The 11,437-nt window shown below is 42.0% G+C and overlaps 2 non-coding genes across 2 annotated transcripts; both read right to left on the bottom strand.

Annotated features, from left to right (window-relative positions):
- Positions 1–1,760: 1,760 nt before the first annotated feature.
- Positions 1,761–1,867, bottom strand: LOC147280144 (small nucleolar RNA R71). The gene has a single exon (XR_015123734.1). It is a non-coding gene; the product is annotated as a small nucleolar RNA R71 (small nucleolar RNA).
- Positions 1,868–8,616: 6,749 nt separating this feature from the next.
- LOC147280143 (small nucleolar RNA R71) lies at positions 8,617–8,723 on the bottom strand. Its single transcript, XR_015123733.1, has one exon. It is a non-coding gene; the product is annotated as a small nucleolar RNA R71 (small nucleolar RNA).
- Positions 8,724–11,437: the final 2,714 nt, after the last annotated feature.

Here is an 11,437-nt window from a genome sequence, read left to right as displayed (position 1 = left end):
TATGCAATTTAATTTATGTAATCTAATTTAATTGTGTAGTTGTTTCAGTTACTTTATGTTTCTGATTTTTAATTAGTGCATGCATTTAATCTTGTGTGTCTTGCGTTTCTGATTTCATTTAATTGATGCACTCTAAATTAGTTGTTTAGTTTATGCTTTTAAGTTTGTTTAATTTGCGTTTCTGATTTCCGTTAGTAAGCATGAATTGGGACTTTGTTTATTTGTTAGTTTCTGTTTTCTTTTATTTGTTTTACTTAATTATGTAGGTTAGTTATTCTATCTTGCATGTTAGTTGTAGGTCGATTAATGGATTCGTATGCTTTAACAAATCGTTTATCCGTCTCTTGGTCTGTTAGTTTGATGTTTGCGCGTATTAAATTTCCACTATCTATTAGAACCCCCGTCACTAGTTGTTTGCATCCTTTGACTGGCCACCTTAGGGTAATTGCATCTAGTTTATCTGTTAGGTTTAGCTGTGAAATAGTCAAAGACACTAAACCACAAGTAACAAGGGAATAAGGGATTATTCTTGGTAGTGGGGTTGGGCGACCTCTATAAGGAAATAGTCAAAGCTTATATGTTGTGCATGTTTGACGTTCTCATAAAACTTAATGACTCCTGCATGGGTAACAGCTGCCTTAACTTGAACTAGGGAACATGTAGGTTAACTAGCTAAGGAAGGCCCAAGAAGCTCTTAGTTTATGCATTAGGAGAACAATAGCGAGAAAGTAACTAGCCAAACCTTTTTAGCTGTCAAACTTTAATATGTTGTGTTCAAATTAACTGTCATTAGCCTTGGATGGTTATTGCATGCTTATCTGATTTGAGACTGAAAATTAACATTGCAAGATAGAATAAAGTGTGTGCGTGTGGTGATGTGTGTGTGTGTTTCCATCTTTCAAAACCCCCCATTTAGTTATTCTAGTGATTATTTGCACTGATTTGTTGTATATTGACCATTCCCTGTGGGATCGACCTCGTGCTTGTACGCTTTGCTACTGATGCGATTCGTGCACTTGCGAGTAAACTTAGAATGAGGTAATTGTTTATTTTGTTCTAAGAAAACACATCAACAAGTTTTTGGCGCCGTTGCCGGGGAATGGTGTCTAATGTCAATGAATTGGAGTAATTAGTCATTAGAATTAGGTTATATTAGCTAGATTTCAGTTTTTGCTAATTTTTAGTTTTTAATAAATGCCATGCCTTTATATGCATTCTTTCTACTGATTGTGTGTTTTTCTCTTGATTAGGTGTGTTTTATGAACCCTGAACTTGTTGCTAGGTTGGAGAGGCTCAAAGACGAAGCTTTAGGTGCATCACAAGTCAGCCCGCAACCTAGTGCATCAGATTCGAGTAGTGAAGAGACTGAGAGTGTCGACATGGCTGAAGCAAACGAGATAGTGCCGCAGCCCCTGAGCCACTTTTCAGCACCTTCGCTGCCCACTCAACCATCGTGCATTCGGTATGCCACCATAGCCACTGATTTCGAAATCAAGAGTGGTCAGATTCACTTGTTGCCGAGCTACCATGGGCTGAATGGGGAGGATCCGATCCATTTCTTGAAGGAGTTTTCCGGGGTTTGTGAAGCCGCACAATTGAGGGGCCTGAACGCCGATCAGTACCGTTTGAGGATGTTCCCTTTTGCGCTTAAGGACAAGGCAAAGAGATGGTTGTATTCGCTGCCCAGTGGTTCCATTTCGACATGGGATGATCTTTCAAGCAAGTTTTTGAACAAGTTCTATTCCATTTCCAAGACTAATTCGATTCGGAAGGAGATCCTTGGATTTGTGCAGAAGGCGGATGAGCCATTCCATGAGACTTGGGACAGATTCAATGAGTTACTTACTAGCTGCCCACACCATAACCTATCTCCTTGGTATGTGATTTGTTGTTTTTATCAGGGATTGTTGGAGAGAGACCAAGCCAAGGTGGATTCGGCATGTGGTGGTGCATTCATGTCAAAAACGGAGGATGAGGCTACAGAATTGTTTGAGTCGCTTTCTTTGAGTTCTCAACAATGGGATTCCAATCGTGCAAGAGGAGAACCAAAGAGAGGGTTATATGAGGTGGCTGATGTGCCAAACACCATGGAGGGACAGATTATGGAAATCAAGACTATGGTGCAGAAGTTATCTTTGGCTCAAGAGAAGATGATGAGTGCGCAAGGACAAGGGGGTGACGTGGAACAAGTGAACCAGGTTGGGAGCTATCCTAGGGTGCCGTATGACCCATTTTCCAACACTTATAACCCTGGATGGAAGAACAACCCGAATTTCAGGTGGAGCAACAACAATGGACAGCAAGCTAGTGGGAGCACCAACAAGCCGTATGTGCACCCTAATGCCGAGAGGTCTAGTTTGGAGGACAAGATTGCTCAGATTGCTCAAAGCACCACTTCCCTTGCCCAAAGCACCAATGCCTTCATGAACCGTACCGAGCAGCAGATGCAAGCCAATTCGAAGGCTATTGCACACTTGGAGAGTCAAATGGGTCAGATTGCCACTACTTTGGGTCAGAGAGAGAAGGGAAAGTTGCCAAGTCAGCCCATCGTCAACCCAAAGAATGAGGAGCATGTAAATGCTATTTTGAGGACTACTGCAAGAAAGAGAGTTAGAGTGGTCAAAACTAAGGAAGTGATTGAGATCAGTGATAGTGAGGAAGAGGAGGATCCAGAAATGATAGAGGAGAAAGCTGATACACGTGTGATTCCCCTCATTCCGGACATTGAAATCACCAAATTTCCAGCAACCATGAGGGAATTGAAGTCTATTGAGAAGAAGGTTGAGGAGCAAGGGCATAGTCACAACGTTCCTAGGGAGATTTGTGGTTATCTCTTTGCATCTTTTCCAAGCAAGAAGAAGGATCCGGGCTCGTTGGTCATACCATGCAGCATAGGGGAGCATAAGATCACCAATGCCTTAGTTGACAATGGCTCAGCTATCAATGTTATGCCGCCGGTGGTGTTCGAGAGGCTTGGATTTAAGGAGGCTGATTTGCAACCATTTGATGTGGACATTCGCTTCGCCAACTCTTCAGCCCAAAAAGCTTGTGGTATGCTTGAGGATGTTTTGGTTAAATGTCGTAAATTACTAATCCCCTCTGATTTCATAGTGCTAGATGTGCCGACAATTCCGGGCGATGTCTCTATTATTCTTGGGAGACCATTTTTGTGCACCTCTAACATGGAGTACAAAGCATTGGAGAGCGCCATGACGATTCGGTACTACACCAAGCGAGAGCTGTATGTGCTCACTTCCGAGATGCCAGAAAACGAGGAGGTCACTTTTTATGGAGAGGAGAAGTCCGAGATGGAGAGCTTCTTCAGTTCGTTCCTAGGGAATGCCGAGAGTAGCAATGGCAAGAGGAAGAGGAAAGGACGTAAGTAAAGGAGATGGCAATGTCAGGCTGAAGACAGAAAAACAAGCGCTTATTGGGAGGCAACCCAAGTTTTTGTTTCGAATAATGGAGGAGGAGTCATTGAGGACCAAGGAGGCCGCGCCTACCCTTGGAGTGTCCACGCTTGCGTATGCAAGTAAACAGTTTCTTTATTTCGCTTCATAAGACAATTTCTCGTTTTGGTGTGTTTATTTGGTTTTGGATATTTGCAATTTCCTGTTTCGCTTAATTTGATCATTCTTGCATTTATTTCATATACATTGAGGGCAATGTATCATTTAAGTGTGGGGGGAAGGGCAATTGTCATTTGTTAGTGTTTTTAGGTTAGAACAAGTGTTTAGGGTGTTTTAAGTGTTTTTGAGCGTTTTTAGAAAAAGAGAAAAAAAATTTCGTTTTTAGTGTTTTTGGGTGTTTTTAGGTTAGGAAAAAAACTTTTTCTTTTGTTTTTAAACTTAGGGTGTGAAAACCCACATCAAAATGCACGTTTTCATTAGATCTCATTCACCTTAGTGATGGATGTGATTCTTTTGAAGTGTGCGACATTGTTTTAAAAACAAAAAGTTTTTGAGTCATTTTGGTTGTTTCAGGTCGTTTTGAGTCCCCAACTAATTGATTTGAGTGTGCATGATTGTTATGAGCATGTTTTAGTATTGTGTGTATATTTGGTGTTCTTTTCATTCTAATAGTGTTCCATAACATATCTTGCAATTCTATGTCATTTGGCCTTGTTGATATGAATTTAGGTTGTGATTAGCATTACTAATGACTATATGCATAATAGAGTAGACTTGCATGACCTAAGAGAGCTTTTGAGCCCTGTTCTTCAATTCTTGAGTGTTGCGCGCCACTCTGATTCTATCATTGTCATATAAGTCGTTGCTTTGATCTCATTGTCTTTCATTTGGTCATTTGCTTGGAATATGCATAATCTTGAATCAATGAGCTAGAACTCTTTTCTTGTGTACACAAAGCATGCCGTATTTGCATAACTCTTGAGAAATGAATTTAGGCCCTGTTTCTGTACCCCATAGCCTAAAAGCCTACCCATTACATGTTTTATCCTTAGTTACCCATTTTGAGCCTTTTAAGCCGTTTTCTTTGTTACCCCATACCAAACCCTAAGTTTGGGGGTGTACCACCCCTTTCATCCGTTTTACCCTTTTTATGGTGTTGCAAGTTGTTTATATGTTGATTGAGGTGAAAAAGAAGTGAAAATGCATAGCTTATACAGAAGGTGTCATAAAAGTATGTATACTGTGCCCACAGAAAAGAAAAAGAAAAAGAAATCAAAGGAAAGAGATGGGACGGTTTCAAAAGAAAGAAAAAAAAAAAAAAAAAAAAAAAAGTGAGCAAAAAGAGCTCAAGTTGAGCTATGAAGTGCTAAGAAGCAAAGTGTACCTCAGAATGTTCTATTGATGCTTGCAATTCCATAAAATTAGCCCTTTGTGTTTCCTTTTCATTTCAATACCCTATCCTAGCCTAAGCCTTCATTATAACCCTATTAAAAGCCCTAGCTGATCTCAAGAGTGTGTATTTTACTTATGTGGAGTCTATTTAAGAAGGGAGCCTATGGTTATTGATTCTATTTCAAGCATTTGTATTCCTTTCATGAGATCAGTATTTCTTTCTTAAATGTGCCTTTATTTCATGTACATATGTGAGCTAATTGTTTTTGTTACATAATTCCTCTCACATATACTTTTGAGTGCACATATCAACCCAATTCTTGAGTGTTTATCATTGAGAGTATGCCATAGTGAGGATTGGAGTTGAATCTATTATGTATGTATTGATTTAGTTTTGTTTGTCTAATACTTGGATTTGTGTCAAGGATGGCCTATATGACAATAGAGGAGCTAGGTATGTTATTTGAAATGTTATTAGAATTTGGAGAATACAATTTATATGCCTTGCTTTCCTATGTGATTAATGGTTGTGCGCATGAATTCAGTTGTTGGGATGTTGGAGTCAGTCTTGAGTCTTTTCTTTCCTTTATTTGCTCGAGGACTAGCAAAATCTAAGTTTGGGGGTGTGATGAGTGTGCATTTTGCATCACTTTATGATACTAATTCCTTAACCTAGAGTGTTAGAACTCGCTATTTTGTGTTTCTTGTCTTGTTTTTGTGTTTTCAGGTCAAATGAAGCAGATATGAGAAAAAGAAGCAAATGGAGCCATTTTGGGACATTTCCTGGTCAAACCAGGAAAACGAGTGAAATCCTGGTCAAACCAGGAAAAGTGCAGAAATCCTAGTCAAATGAGGATTCCTAGTCACACTAGGAAACATCAAGTCCAGAACCATCATTGCGGAGCCAGAAATGTGAAATCCTGATTCGAACAGGAAATCCTGGTTGAACTAGGAAACCTAACCCAAGTAGGGAAAGGAGTCCTAGTGACACTAGGAGACCCCAGGGGCAATATGGTCATTACGAGAAGTCGAAATGGATAAGGAATCTCTCATTTTCAAGAAATCCTAGTTGCACCAGGAAATGTTTTTCAAGGTTCCAGAAGCTTCCAGAAGGTGGTGGACATCCATGGAAATGAATGGAGGGAAGAAATGAATTTAAATTCAAATGGAAATGAGGGGCAAAATGGGAAGTCAAAAGTGGAGGGCCCATGGGCCCTAGGGATGCCGAACCAAGTGGGCCATGCATGCACATGCATGGGCCCAAACCCTAGCAGCCCAAAAGCCACACGCAAGGGGGTAGATGGCAGCCATGCATGCGCATGCATGCCATGCAAACCCTAGCAAGACAAGAGGCCATGCGCAAGCCCAAGGTGACAAGCCCAAGATGGAAGCCCATGGAGTGAAACCCTAGCCCATCTTGTGCAAGCAGCTGAAGCCCAACATGGAAGCCCAAGACTACCAGCCCATGCGCCAAGGAGGGACCCTAGCTAGGCTAGGCGTGAGCCACTTAAGCCCAAAGGAGGAAGCCCAACACGCAAGGCCCTAGTTCAGCTAACCCTAGCTGATGCCGCAAGGAACTAGGAAAGGGAAACCTAGCAGCCGCAAGCTTCAGCCTCCTTGCCTCTCAAGGAATGTTCTCCTATTTAAACCCCCTCCATTCAGAACCTTAGGGACACCTTTTAAACACTTTTTCACCTACACTCCAGCCGAAATCCCTCTCTCCTCTTTGTTTTATTTTTCTGTTCTAGGTTTTTAATTTCAGAATTTAGTCTTGTTCTAGGGAGAAAGAGAAGTGGCGTGGCTGCAAGGAGGGACACCCCTAAGTCGCAAGCCCTAGCTCACCATAGCCGTGAGCCAATTGCTTGTGCAAGGTGCCTTCCCTTCCTTGTCTTGCCGCAGCCTCTTCCCCTTGCTTCTTCTGATTTTTGTTCTAGTTTCTTCTTTTATTGTTGGATTATGCTACTGAATCTATTTAATTAATTTGCTGGATTTATTTAATTGTCTCTTTATTTCTTTTATAGCTTTGGTTCTGAATTTAGTTGGTTGTTTATGTTTATGCAATTTAATTTATGTAATCTAATTTAATTGTGTAGTTGTTTCAGTTACTTTATGTTTCTGATTTTTAATTAGTGCATGCATTTAATCTTGTGTGTCTTGCGTTTCTGATTTCATTTAATTGATGCACTCTAAATTAGTTGTTTAGTTTATGCTTTTAAGTTTGTTTAATTTGCGTTTCTGATTTCCGTTAGTAAGCATGAATTGGGACTTTGTTTATTTGTTAGTTTCTGTTTTCTTTTATTTGTTTTACTTAATTATGTAGGTTAGTTATTCTATCTTGCATGTTAGTTGTAGGTCGATTAATGGATTCGTATGCTTTAACAAATCGTTTATCCGTCTCTTGGTCTGTTAGTTTGATGTTTGCGCGTATTAAATTTCCACTATCTATTAGAACCCCCGTCACTAGTTGTTTGCATCCTTTGACTGGCCACCTTAGGGTAATTGCATCTAGTTTATCTGTTAGGTTTAGCTGTGAAATAGTCAAAGACACTAAACCACAAGTAACAAGGGAATAAGGGATTATTCTTGGTAGTGGGGTTGGGCGACCTCTATAAGGAAATAGTCAAAGCTTATATGTTGTGCATGTTTGACGTTCTCATAAAACTTAATGACTCCTGCATGGGTAACAGCTGCCTTAACTTGAACTAGGGAACATGTAGGTTAACTAGCTAAGGAAGGCCCAAGAAGCTCTTAGTTTATGCATTAGGAGAACAATAGCGAGAAAGTAACTAGCCAAACCTTTTTAGCTGTCAAACTTTAATATGTTGTGTTCAAATTAACTGTCATTAGCCTTGGATGGTTATTGCATGCTTATCTGATTTGAGACTGAAAATTAACATTGCAAGATAGAATAAAGTGTGTGCGTGTGGTGATGTGTGTGTGTGTTTCCATCTTTCAAAACCCCCCATTTAGTTATTCTAGTGATTATTTGCACTGATTTGTTGTATATTGACCATTCCCTGTGGGATCGACCTCGTGCTTGTACGCTTTGCTACTGATGCGATTCGTGCACTTGCGAGTAAACTTAGAATGAGGTAATTGTTTATTTTGTTCTAAGAAAACACATCAACAAGTTTTTGGCGCCGTTGCCGGGGAATGGTGTCTAATGTCAATGAATTGGAGTAATTAGTCATTAGAATTAGGTTATATTAGCTAGATTTCAGTTTTTGCTAATTTTTAGTTTTTAATAAATGCCATGCCTTTATATGCATTCTTTCTACTGATTGTGTGTTTTTCTCTTGATTAGGTGTGTTTTATGAACCCTGAACTTGTTGCTAGGTTGGAGAGGCTCAAAGACGAAGCTTTAGGTGCATCACAAGTCAGCCCGCAACCTAGTGCATCAGATTCGAGTAGTGAAGAGACTGAGAGTGTCGACATGGCTGAAGCAAACGAGATAGTGCCGCAGCCCCTGAGCCACTTTTCAGCACCTTCGCTGCCCACTCAACCATCGTGCATTCGGTATGCCACCATAGCCACTGATTTCGAAATCAAGAGTGGTCAGATTCACTTGTTGCCGAGCTACCATGGGCTGAATGGGGAGGATCCGATCCATTTCTTGAAGGAGTTTTCCGGGGTTTGTGAAGCCGCACAATTGAGGGGCCTGAACGCCGATCAGTACCGTTTGAGGATGTTCCCTTTTGCGCTTAAGGACAAGGCAAAGAGATGGTTGTATTCGCTGCCCAGTGGTTCCATTTCGACATGGGATGATCTTTCAAGCAAGTTTTTGAACAAGTTCTATTCCATTTCCAAGACTAATTCGATTCGGAAGGAGATCCTTGGATTTGTGCAGAAGGCGGATGAGCCATTCCATGAGACTTGGGACAGATTCAATGAGTTACTTACTAGCTGCCCACACCATAACCTATCTCCTTGGTATGTGATTTGTTGTTTTTATCAGGGATTGTTGGAGAGAGACCAAGCCAAGGTGGATTCGGCATGTGGTGGTGCATTCATGTCAAAAACGGAGGATGAGGCTACAGAATTGTTTGAGTCGCTTTCTTTGAGTTCTCAACAATGGGATTCCAATCGTGCAAGAGGAGGACCAAAGAGAGGGTTATATGAGGTGGCTGATGTGCCAAACACCATGGAGGGACAGATTATGGAAATCAAGACTATGGTGCAGAAGTTATCTTTGGCTCAAGAGAAGATGATGAGTGCGCAAGGACAAGGGGGTGACGTGGAACAAGTGAACCAGGTTGGGAGCTATCCTAGGGTGCCGTATGACCCATTTTCCAACACTTATAACCCTGGATGGAAGAACAACCCGAATTTCAGGTGGAGCAACAACAATGGACAGCAAGCTAGTGGGAGCACCAACAAGCCGTATGTGCACCCTAATGCCGAGAGGTCTAGTTTGGAGGACAAGATTGCTCAGATTGCTCAAAGCACCACTTCCCTTGCCCAAAGCACCAATGCCTTCATGAACCGTACCGAGCAGCAGATGCAAGCCAATTCGAAGGCTATTGCACACTTGGAGAGTCAAATGGGTCAGATTGCCACTACTTTGGGTCAGAGAGAGAAGGGAAAGTTGCCAAGTCAGCCCATCGTCAACCCAAAGAATGAGGAGCATGTAAATGCTATTTTGAGGACTACTGCAAGAAAGAGAGTTAGAGTGGTCAAAACTAAGGAAGTGATTGAGATCAGTGATAGTGAGGAAGAGGAGGATCCAGAAATGATAGAGGAGAAAGCTGATACACGTGTGATTCCCCTCATTCCGGACATTGAAATCACCAAATTTCCAGCAACCATGAGGGAATTGAAGTCTATTGAGAAGAAGGTTGAGGAGCAAGGGCATAGTCACAACGTTCCTAGGGAGATTTGTGGTTATCTCTTTGCATCTTTTCCAAGCAAGAAGAAGGATCCGGGCTCGTTGGTCATACCATGCAGCATAGGGGAGCATAAGATCACCAATGCCTTAGTTGACAATGGCTCAGCTATCAATGTTATGCCGCCGGTGGTGTTCGAGAGGCTTGGATTTAAGGAGGCTGATTTGCAACCATTTGATGTGGACATTCGCTTCGCCAACTCTTCAGCCCAAAAAGCTTGTGGTATGCTTGAGGATGTTTTGGTTAAATGTCGTAAATTACTAATCCCCTCTGATTTCATAGTGCTAGATGTGCCGACAATTCCGGGCGATGTCTCTATTATTCTTGGGAGACCATTTTTGTGCACCTCTAACATGGAGTACAAAGCATTGGAGAGCGCCATGACGATTCGGTACTACACCAAGCGAGAGCTGTATGTGCTCACTTCCGAGATGCCAGAAAACGAGGAGGTCACTTTTTATGGAGAGGAGAAGTCCGAGATGGAGAGCTTCTTCAGTTCGTTCCTAGGGAATGCCGAGAGTAGCAATGGCAAGAGGAAGAGGAAAGGACGTAAGTAAAGGAGATGGCAATGTCAGGCTGAAGACAGAAAAACAAGCGCTTATTGGGAGGCAACCCAAGTTTTTGTTTCGAATAATGGAGGAAAAGTCATTGAGGACCAAGGAGGCCGCGCCTACCCTTGGAGTGTCCACGCTTGCGTATGCAAGTAAACAGTTTCTTTATTTCGCTTCATAAGACAATTTCTCGTTTTGGTGTGTTTATTTGGTTTTGGATATTTGCAATTTCCTGTTTCGCTTAATTTGATCATTCTTGCATTTATTTCATATACATTGAGGGCAATGTATCATTTAAGTGTGGGGGGAAGGGCAATTGTCATTTGTTAGTGTTTTTAGGTTAGAACAAGTGTATGCATGGGGGTAGATGGCAGCCATGCATGCGCATGCATGCCATGCCACACGCAAGGGGGTAGATGGCAGCCATGCATGCGCATGCATGCCATGCAAACCCTAGCAAGACAAGAGGCCATGCGCAAGCCCAAGGTGACAAGCCCAAGATGGAAGCCCATGGAGTGAAACCCTAGCCCATCTTGTGCAAGCAGCTGAAGCCCAACATGGAAGCCCAAGACTACCAGCCCATGCGCCAAGGAGGGACCCTAGCTAGGCTAGGCGTGAGCCACTTAAGCCCAAAGGAGAAAGCCCAACACGCAAGGCCCTAGTTCAGCTAACCCTAGCTGATGCCGCAAGGAACTAGGAAAGGGAAACCTAGCAGCCGCAAGCTTCAGCCTCCTTGCCTCTCAAGGAATGTTCTCCTATTTAAACCCCCTCCATTCAAAACCTTAGGGACACCTTTTAAACACTTTTTCACCTACACTCCAGCCGAAATCCCTCTCTCCTCTTTGTTTTATTTTTCTGTTCTAGGTTTTTAATTTCAGAATTTAGTCTTGTTCTAGGGAGAGCTAGCCGAAGGTAAAGAGAGAAGGAGAAGTGGCGTGGCTGCAAGGAGGGACACCCCTAAGTCGCAAGCCCTAGCTCACCATAGCCGTGAGCCAATTGCTTGTGCAAGGTGCCTTCCCTTCCTTGTCTTGCCGCAGCCTCTTCCCCTTGCTTCTTCTGATTTTTGTTCTAGTTTCTTTTTTTATTGTTGGATTATGCTACTGAATCTATTTAATTAATTTGCTGGATTTATTTAATTGTCTCTTTATTTCTTTTATAGCTTTGGTTCTGAATTTAGTTGGTTGTTTATGTTTATGCAATT

Source organism: Dryas octopetala, chromosome 7 (assembly GCF_963921425.1).
Source record: "Dryas octopetala chromosome 7, drDryOcto1.1, whole genome shotgun sequence".
Lineage (NCBI taxonomy): Eukaryota > Viridiplantae > Streptophyta > Magnoliopsida > Rosales > Rosaceae > Dryas > Dryas octopetala.
Note: the sequence above shows the minus strand (reverse complement) of the source record. Positions and strands in the feature narration are given on the sequence as shown.